Below are 10,502 nucleotides of genomic sequence, written 5' to 3'. Positions count from 1 at the left end.
AAATTGTGGGGTCTGAGTTCGCGCCTAGTCCACAAAGTATGGAAATAAAAAAATTAAAAATTAAAAAAAAACGTTTACAAGTGTTTTTTATATAGATGTACATAATAATACTTTGATAAGTATGTTTTAATTTAAATAGGGATGGTATAATAAAATTGTGGGGTCTGCGTTCGCGCCTGGCCTCCATAGAATGGAAATAGTCACACACTTTAATAAAGACTTTTCATACCTATCTGTGTAAGTATACTTTGATAATTATGTTTCTGTTTGAAGAAATATGGTATAATAAAATTATGGGGTGTTCGTTTGCGCCTGACCTCCATAGAATGGAAATATGTCACAAAGTTTAACAAGGTTTTTTTAATATAGATCCACAGAATATTGTGATAAGTGTTTCAGTGTGAACAGGTATGGTATAATAAATTATGAGGTTTATCTATTTTATTTTTACTTTCATCATATTTTGATTTGGTTTTGATACCCCCAAATTCAACCCAAATTTACAACCCTTCCTTTTCATAACCTATCATACTTTCATAAATCAGAGTCCATTTTCTGTAGGCTGTTTTTGAACCCAGTCAATGACGGGAACTTTTGCTAAGATATATATATATATATATATATATATATATATATATATATATATATATATATATATATATATATATATATATATATATAGAGAGAGAGAGAGAGAGAGAGAGAGAGAGAGAGAGAGAGAGAGAGATATGCATTTTTCATTTTTTGTAATGTTAAAAATTAAATGTTGGTGTTATTAATAATATAAGCTTTGTTACAGTAAAGAAAAAAAGGTCGCCGCAGCTTTAAAAGTTTGATCCTTGTTTTATTTTCATTCTTGATATTTTTTTAAGGTTAAAGGCTAATGTCTTAAAAACTCTACCATAACATTTACTTTTTAATTAAGAAAAAAAAGCTGTCGAACTTCAACCATTGAAATGAAGTTTATATACAGACATGAAAACCTTTACCTAATGAAAATATCGCAGTTTCGTTGGTTTTCACTTAATAGTCGCGTAAAGCCTACATTTCGTATTATTAATGTTATTAACTTTGTTACATTAAAAAAAAAATTGTCGCAACTTTCTTTTTTTAATGTTTTGATTTTTTAAAAAATATCGCGTCCTAAATTATGAGATGAAAAAAATGAACGAATCTCTTAGTAAATGAGGGTTGTCTCCCTCTGCAGATTGACAAAATAGCGCAAAATATGTTGCCGACTGAATTTCAGACACGTTTTGTTTTAACACCCACACTAAAATAAGGTTTAATACAAGGGAAGTAACTCAAAAAAATGTTTGCGGATTTATTTCCCTTTTATGACATTTTCAAATGAATATGCGGAGATTTATTTTTATTTAAATCCTATAAATCTGTTTGTGTGTGTGTGTGTGTGTGTGTGTGTGTGTGTGTGTGTGTGTGTGTTTATAGATATTCATATCAAAAACACTTTTTCTATTTATTTAATAAGAAGGTACTTGTACAGTTTAGTCAAGACATTAAAAATGAAAATACCGAAAAAAGTTTAAATTGTGTATGTATGAGTTCTTCGAAAAAAAAATTTACTTAATTTCATCAAGAAGTTTTTTTGTTTTTTTTACAGCGGAAAAACGTTTTTATAATAGCGTGTTGAGGGCAGCCATCTTGGATTTTAAAAAAAATTTGTTTGAATTTTAGAAATGCCAAACTCCAGTTAAAGCGCTGACATCCCTTCCCATCTTTAATACTAGCTTTTCTTCCTAAAAATCGAACCTTTGGCTCGGTATCATAACAAATGTTTTTTCGCTGGAAAAAAAAAAAACTACTTGATGAAATTAAGTGAATTTTTTTTTTTCGGAAAACTTCGTTCCATAACGATACATACAAATTAAACTATTTTCGATATTTTCATTTTTTACTAAACTGTACAAGTACCCAAAAGAAAATACAATTTTGTTATATCTTGGTTGTGGAAGTGCATTCGTCTGCAAAACATCTAGCTAATTTGCATATTCTTTTAAACATTCATTTTAATTAATACTTATTAGTTTTTTTTTGTTTTTTTTATGGGATGATGATCTTTAGTTAACTATTACATGTAATTATATTTATGCAGATATTCTACATGATTTATACTTGCATAATATTTGCATATAAAGGTAAATAAGTAAATACAAACTTTTTTTTTATATATATATTTATGTATGCGTATATATATTTGTTTAAAAATTTTGCCTACCAAACATCTCTGTCAGTTTTTGGTCTACAGACATGGAATTTCATATATAGGGTATTCGAACCCATGCAAAACTTTATATTTCGGTTTTTTGCTAAAGAAAATCAAGGCAAAATTGTGAAAATTTTAAAAATGGAATTTAGCACATGAAGGTCGAATGATGGCATTTAAGGACTTCTACAGTGGAAGGCTAGGATATTGCTGCGAGTCAGGACACTTTTGTAGACGGCGTATGCTTGCAGTAAGTTCATCGGAGCACACTATGAAGTACTTGTAAAACAAATACAAAGATGGAATACTGCATGCAGCAGGGGCTGGAGCTTTACAGACAGTGTGGGACCTATTAATTTATTTTTGGTGTTTTTATGATTTTTTAAGGGAGTCACCGCTTATCAAGACTTGAAAGCCACTTGAGAACAAGGGTTAATGAGTGTCAGATGGTCAGCGAAGCAACACTGTGACGATGAGTAGTGGTGGAAATTGGGTAGAATTTGATCATTTAAGAGGACAACTTAACAAGAACTTGTTTACATTGAACTTGAAAACAACCATGTAGTATACAGCTGAAAAGCAGTTCCGCAATAAAGAATTTCACAAGCTGACAGTTCTAGTAAAAAACTTTGTTTATGGAATTTGTGTTTAGTTTTAGGCACAGATAGAGAGTAGAGGAAATTGTTACAGTGGTTGTAGGTAGACGAGTGTTTGGTGTGAATATTTTGTGGAGGAGGGGATCATAGATTGAAGCTCAGTCAAACACTTGCCATGAAAATAACGATAGAGCAGAGATAGGCTTGCAACGTCTTTTCTGCATTAAAGAGGCTGTAAGGAGAAAAGGACATCACCTTTTTGCACTCTAAGAGGGAGGAGCTCGTGGTTGGTGCACTAGCCCAAATATAGCAACTATACTTCATACATGGTTATTTGTTCCTGTAAGTCAACTTGTGATACAAATGTAGAGTTATAATTTTTCCAGGATTGGCAGGTTGAAAGAGGAATACATGTTTACATGCAAAAAGCGTAAGACAACAAAGATGGATGAGAACTCTGGGACAAAGTATACTTGACTGACGAAGCTATTGAGTTTTGTTCCCTACATGGAGCATAGATAAAAGCAGATGCTAAAATGATTGCAAGAATGAGGAATAGATGGAGCAGTTCAAGCATTACTTCTGTTAACCAAGAGAAAAGTTTTAGTATGGACTAGCGGGAGTCCCTAGTGTTGCCCATGTGTAGAGGTTTTATGGTAAGGTAAGCCCTAAAAAAAAAAGCTTCAAAACTCTTTAAGAAAAATGAAAATAGCAGTGAGTACCTGTGTGAGCTCAAAAAAAAAAAAACTGGCAGCCAGGCTCAAACCTGTAACGCTAAGAGGAAAAGGAAGTGAATAAAAGCCACCGGTTTAGTCTCATCGCGACATACAACATCACCACCATTCGAAATAGCCTAGTCATTGCAAGGCATATGATGACTTTGCAAAAATGTTGACAAAAATATAAAGTGATCCCTTCTTGTAAAAAATGGCCCAGTGGATGGTCAAAGAATTAACGTTTTTTGGCCAATTTTCGGATATTTGTCATTCGAGAGACTGATCTTTCAAACGATACCAATTTTGTCAGTAGTGTTGGTCGTGTGTGTTGAAAGTTTTTGGTAAACATACAAACACACACACACACACACACTCACACATTTTACCTTTTACATATATAAACTAGCAGGGGTACCCGGCGTTTCCCAGGTGTGGGAAGTGGGAGGGGGGGGAATAAAAAATGGAAAATAAAGAATAAGCGAACGTAATAACACTGTTTAAATATCATAACTTTTTTTTTAAATCGGAAAAACAAATACAAAAAAAAACAGCGAACGTGATGCAAATGAAAAAGAAATGGCATAAATAACCGTTTAAATATTAAAACTTCTTTAAAAAAATCAGAAAAACAAAAACAAAAAAAACAGCGAACGTGATGGAAAACTTTAAAAAAAAAAAAAATCGCATAAATAACCCTTTTTCAATATTAAAACTTTAAAATTTAAAAAAAAAGTATATCTGATATCTCGGCTCGAATGTGTAATCTTTAGTTAACGACGCTGCCACTATAACGACTGATCTATGATCACGAGAGCAAATTTAGTAAACTTTCACAGTAAACCAACAATATATATGCATTAATCTAATTTTGAGATCGTAAACTGTTTTAGCCATATCCGGAATCGACTTCACAAATAAAGTAATTTTGAGATAGAAAATTGTTTAAGCTATTTCTGGTACAAACTTTATCTTTTACCACCCTCATTTAATCCAGAGTGACGGTGATTATTCTCATTCAATACGGGGCAATGCCAGGAATTCTGCTAGTAGATATTTCCATCAATATCCTTTAATCCCGGGCGACGCCAGGGATATTGCTAGTATATTTTCTCACCTATATCATTCAATCTTGAGCAATGCCGGGTATTCTGCTAGTGTATATGTGCAGCCATCGTATACAATCCTGAGTGACGCCAAGTATTGGTCTATTCTGTATTTGTACCTATCTTATTCAATCCCAGGCGATGCCAGGTAATCTGTTAATATTTATTTGAACCTGCCTCATAAAATTTCATCAATCTCCTTAAATCCTGAGCAACGCAAGGAATTTTGCTAGTATATATTTCAATCAATCTCATTCAATCCCAAACAATGCCAGGTATTCTGCTAGCATACATTTGCATGTATCTTATTCAATCCTGGGTTACTCCGGGTATTCTGCTAGTGTATATTTGTGTCTATCTCGTTGAATTTTTCATGATTTCACCCACATTATCACCCCTCTCTTACTAAAATAAAAACTTCCATACATTGTCTGGGCTGTTTATTTCATTACACACTCACCAATAAAGTAACTCACATTTCATTATATTGCATAATTCTTGTATATGTTACTAATTTCTACCATCATTTTTATGATTTTACCCACATTATCGCCTCCTATTACTAAAATAATAAGTTTGAGACATTATCTGGGCTGTTTATTTCATTAAAAACACACCAATCATATAACTCACATTTCATAATTTGCCATTATTCTTGAATATTTTACTAATTTCGACAATCATTTCTCATGATTTAACTCACATATTGCCTTCCTCTTACTAAAAACATAACGTGGACACATTCATTAGGCTGTTTATTTCATTGCAAAAACACTAATCAAATAAGTCACATTTCATCATTTTTACATTACAAACACACCAATCAATAATCATGTTTACTTGTAAACGGTTTCTGTGATTTCCAGGACTGTCTTCATATCCCTCACCATACTGTTAAAAATATACATGAAATATTCCCAAGTAGTTACTTATCTGATAATGACAAAGTTCATGGTTGCTTAACTTTGGTGATCTACATAAAGCATTTTGTATTCCCAAGTAGTCACTCATTTGAGAATGACCAAGACAATGTTGCTTAACTTTGATCTATATCAAGCAGTTTTATCCCCAATTAATTACCCATCCGATAATAACCAAGCTAATTGTTGCTTAACTTTGGTGATCTATAAGAGTATTTTGTTATCCCAAGTAGTTACCCATCTAATAATCACCAAGCACATTGTTGCTTTACTTTCATTATCTACATAAAGCATAATGTATTCCTAACTAGTCACCCATTTGATAATGACCCAGTTCATTGTTGTTTAACTTTAGTGATCTACATAAAGCACTTGGCATTAGCGCATTGCATTCCCAAGTAGTCACCCATCTTATAATGACCACAGTCATTGTTGCTTAACTTTGGTAATCTACATAAAGAATTTTGTATTCCCAAGTAGTCACCCATCTGATAATGACGAAGCTAATTGTTGCTTAACTTTTGTGATCTATATATAGCAATCTGTATTTCCAAGTAGTCACCCATCTTATAATGACCAAACTTATTGTTGCTTTATATTGGTGATCTACATAAAGAATTTAGTATACCCAATTGTCACCCATCAAATATTGACCAAGCTAATTGTTGCTTAACTTTTGTTATCCACTTAAAGAATTTTGTATTCCCTAGTAGTCACCCCTCTGATAATGAAAAAGCTTATTGTAGCTTAACTTTAGTGATCTACATAAAGCATTTTGTATTCCCAAGTAGTCACCCATCTGATAATGGCCAGTCTCATTGTTGCTTAACTTTGGTAAGCTACATACAGAAATTTGTATTCCCAAGTAGTCACCCGTTTTAGAATGATCACGACAAAGTTGCTTAACTTTGGTGATCGATATAAAGCATTTTGTATTCCTAAATAGTTACCCATCCTATAATAATCAAGCTAATTGTTGTTTAAGTTTGGTGATTTAAATAAGCATTTGGTAATCCCAAGTAGTTACCCGTCTAATAATCACCAAGCCCATAACTTTTCTTATCTACAAAAAAAGAATTATGTATTCCTACTTAGTCACCCATCTGATAATGACCCAGTTCATTGTTGCTTAACTTTGGTTATCTACATAAACATTTTGTATTCCAAAGTAGTCACCCATCTGATAATGGCCAGTCTCATCGTGGCTTAACTTTGGTAAGCTACATAAAGCATTTTGTATTCCCAAGTAGTCACCTAATTGTGAATGACCAAGACAAGGTTGCTTAACTTTTACTAAAACAATAAGATTGAGACTGGGCTGTTTATTTCATTAAAAACACACCAATCATATAACTTACATTTCATAATTTTTCAAAATTCTTGAATATGTTACAAATTTTGACAATCATTTCTCCTGATTTAACCTACATTATTGCCCCCCTCTTACTAAAATAATAACTTTGACACATTGCTTGGGCTGTTTATTTTATTTCAAACACAATAATCAAATAGGTCGCATTTCATAATTTTTACATTAACAGGCTCAATATTGCTTAACTTTGATCTACATAAAGCATTTGGTATTACCAAGTAGTCCCTCATCTGAGAATGACCGAGACAATGTGGCTTAACTTTAGTGATCTACATGAAGTATTTAATGTTCCCAAGTAATTAACCATCTCATAATGATCAGGCTCAATGTTGCTTAACTTTGATGATCTACATGAAGCGTTTGGTGTTCCCAAGTAGTCACCCATCTGATAAAGTGATAATGACGAAGCTAATTGTTGCTTAACTTTTGTGATCTACAAAAAGCATTTGGTGTCCCCAAAGCAGTTACCCATCTAATAATGACCGGGCTCCATGTTGCTTTACTTTGGTGATTTACATAAAGCATTTAGTGTTCCAAAGTTGTTACCCATCTGTTAATGACCAGCGCCCATGTTGCTTAACTTTGGTGATCTACATAAAGCATTCGCTGTTTCCAAGTAGTCACCCATCTAATAATAACCAAGCTCATTTTTGCTTACCTTTGGTGATTCTGTATTATGAAGTATTAACCCATCTAATAATGACCAAGCTCACTGTTGCTTAACTTTGGATATCTACATACACAATTTTATATTCCCAAGTAGTCACCCATCTAATAATGAGCAAGCTACACCCAAGAGAGGTCACTCGCATATTATAACAATGATTGTATATTATTCTAATGGTATTTGACAACAAAGCTACATCCAAGGGAGGTCACTCTCATATTATATCAATGATTGTATATTATTCTATGGTATTCGACAATGGAGCTACTCCACGTTAAAAAACGACCCTGGTGTCTAACTCTGTCCCGTGGGGAGGCATAGTAAATAGGTACATCAAAAGGAAGGTCACTTGTATATTATAACAATGATTGTATATTATTCTAATGGTATTCGACAACAAAGCTACATCCAAGGGAGGTCACTCACATATTATAACAATGATTGTATAAAGAGGAGGTCATGTCTAGCTTTAGAGAAACAAACGTCACTAAAAAATATGGAGGAGGTCATGCCTGGCTGTCTTGCTTTAAAGAAACAAACGTCACTTGAAAATAAGGAGGCAATCATACCTAGAATGTCAAGCTATAGAGAAACAAACGTAACTCGAAAATAAGGAGGAGGTCATGCCTGGCATGTCTAGCTGTAAAATATGCACAGTGTCTAATAAAAAATATATGGATATGTATATTTATACTATAAAAGCATTTTCAAAATTATTTATTAGGATTTAGACTGCAGTACACAAGCACCTTCAAAACTGTCAAATCGGACCTATACTGCAAAAGCACCTTCAAAATTGTCAAATCGGGCCTATACTGCACAAGAACCTTCATAATTTTTCCAATCAGACCTATACTGCACAACCACCTTCAAAACTGTCAAGTCGGACCTATACTGCACAAGCACTGATGAAATTGTCAAATTGGACCTATGCTGCACAAGCACTTTCAAAATTGTCAAATCGGAGCTGTACTAAACAAGCACCTTAAAAATTGTCAAATCGGACCTATACTAAACAAGAACCTTCAAAATTGTCAAATTGAACAAGCACTTTCAAAATTCTCATATTACTTTAACATGAATTCCTTAGTGTAGTATCAGTCTCAACATTCAATTGACTTTAATCCTCATTATCCTTAACTCAGTACTATATAAAAAACATCCCCTCCCAATACTAAGAATGGCTTTATAAATAATAATGATTTTATTTCAAATGTGATTTTTGGAATATGACATCTTGTCTCAATGTAGTGCACAATATAAATCATGCATCTTTTTTAAATAGAAGAGAAGTTTCGGTAGACAATAACACTACATAGTACGCTTACTTGTTTTTTTTGGCTAAGATCAAAGTGTAGTATGTGTTCTTCGACTTCAAGCGGTCCTATCTTTTCTCTCACCCCTCCCAGTAAATAGTTAGGATATCATTGTTACTAATACAAAAAAAGAAAATGGCCGTATGTTTTGTTTTGTTAACATGCCGACTCGATCTTTACGCGATTTTTGAAATGTTACAAATAAGCACTCAGTATGCAGATTCATTCACTTGATTTTTGGAATGAGCAGTTCAGCAATGTGATTTTTGGAATATGACATCTTGTCTCAATGTAGTACATGATAAATATAAATTATGCATCGTTTTTTAATAGAAGATAAGGTTCAGTAGACAATAACGCTATATAATATGGTTACTTGATCTTTTGGCTAAGATCAAAGTGTAGTATCTGTCCTTAGAATTCCAGCTGTCCTATCCTTTGTCTTCCCTCCCTCTAATAAAAATAGTTTCTAGAATTTTTAGATGAATGGGGTGAGTGTTACATTGAGTTTTAAAATGATACCGATCTGGTCAGGATCCGTCACGTGTGTCAGAAGTTTTTGCGAGACATAAAAACACGCATTTTGCCTTTTATAGAGATTCCTTATGCACTCAGCGTTTCAGAGGGTTTAGTCATGTGCAACGCATCAATTCCATAACTCGCTTGGATATTCACGTATTAGGAAGCATATTAGACTGAGGAAAATCTAACTTAAGTGAACGAAAAAGCAATATATTTGAATGCAACCTGATTCACTTCAACCTTTTGTAGCAGATGACATGGAGAGTAGATATGAAATCTGGCCTCGTGTTGTTGACCTCGAAATGCAGGATACTCACAGTACCCTAAATAGCAAAATCAGATGAAGTTCACATTGTTCAAATGTTCATAATAAGTTGGAAAATGAAAGAGAAAAAGTAAAGAGGAGACAAATTCTACACGAGTACTATTTAACTTGCCTCCCCTAAAACATTACTAATCAATGAGGTAATGCACTCTTATTTCTGGAAATCAAAAATTATATAATTCAATCAAATGTGGAGAATATATAACCAGATATCTTTCTTTTTGGTTTGGCCACCCAAGTCATAACACATGGTTCAGCAGCATGTCATCTTCTGTGAACTTCACAACTCTGAAACCATTCCTGTCTGACGTCTTTCATTTTATTATTTATGTTGCAATAGTTTTCATATAATGGAAATTTATGACTAAAAAACTGAAAGTTTCTACTTAGAAACACTGCTGATAGGAACTGACCAATCAAATCGAGCCATGTTATGCTAGCAACTAATCAGAAACCAGAATTGCTCCATAAAAATATTGAATCACCCACACATAATTTTTTCATGTGCACACAAGAAAGACATTTGCTCTTTGCCAACAAAATTTGGAAGTCAGAAATTTATACAGAACAGCTACCCACCAAAAACTTTTCATCTCCTGGATCTGTATAGAATAGCTACCCATCGGAAAATCTTCCGAGATTAAATATGGCTTTCAATTAAAAATTTTCATATATATATATATATATATATATAACTTCAACAATTTATTCATTATCCTTTTCATTTTTACTCCAATTTTG

The sequence above is a fragment of the Euprymna scolopes genome, chromosome 6, assembly GCF_053919585.1.
Source record: "Euprymna scolopes isolate OS-2025 chromosome 6, ASM5391958v1, whole genome shotgun sequence".
NCBI lineage: Eukaryota > Metazoa > Mollusca > Cephalopoda > Sepiida > Sepiolidae > Euprymna > Euprymna scolopes.
Note: the sequence above shows the minus strand (reverse complement) of the source record.